Source organism: Myotis brandtii, unplaced genomic scaffold (assembly GCF_000412655.1).
Source record: "Myotis brandtii unplaced genomic scaffold, ASM41265v1 scaffold435, whole genome shotgun sequence".
NCBI lineage: Eukaryota > Metazoa > Chordata > Mammalia > Chiroptera > Vespertilionidae > Myotis > Myotis brandtii.
This window is the reverse complement of record NW_005366635.1, coordinates 4,491-4,849: the sequence shown is the minus strand read 5'-3', so window position 1 is coordinate 4,849 and position 359 is coordinate 4,491. Positions and strand designations below refer to the sequence as shown.

At 45.1% G+C, this 359-nt stretch overlaps 1 protein-coding gene across 1 annotated transcript in view; it reads left to right on the top strand.

The window, feature by feature from the left end:
- ATP10A (ATPase, class V, type 10A) overlaps positions 1-359 on the top strand; it is a gene marked incomplete at its 3' end in the record, with an annotated part of 30,483 nt that overhangs the window by 25,928 nt on the left and 4,196 nt on the right. The window lies entirely within an intron of this gene.

The following is a 359-nucleotide window of genomic DNA, read 5'->3' as shown; positions in this document are numbered from 1 at the left end:
GGTCAAGGACACATGCCCGGGTTGCAGGCTCGATCCCCAGTGTGGGGCGTGCAGGAGGCGGCCGATCCATGATTCTCTCTCCTCATTGATGTTTCTCTCTCTCCCTCTCCCTTCCTCTCTGAGATCAATAAAAATCTATTTAAAAAACAAAAACAAAAGCGATAGCCCTGAACGAGAGTCCTTGTTGAGATAGAATTTTTCTTTATTTTTTATAAATATATTTTATTGATTTTTTTTACAGAGAGAAAGGGAGAGGGATAGAGAGTTAGAAACATCGATGAGAGAGAAACATCGATCAGCTGCCTCCTGCACACCCCCCCACTGGGGATGTGCCTGCAACCAAGGTACATGCCCTTGAC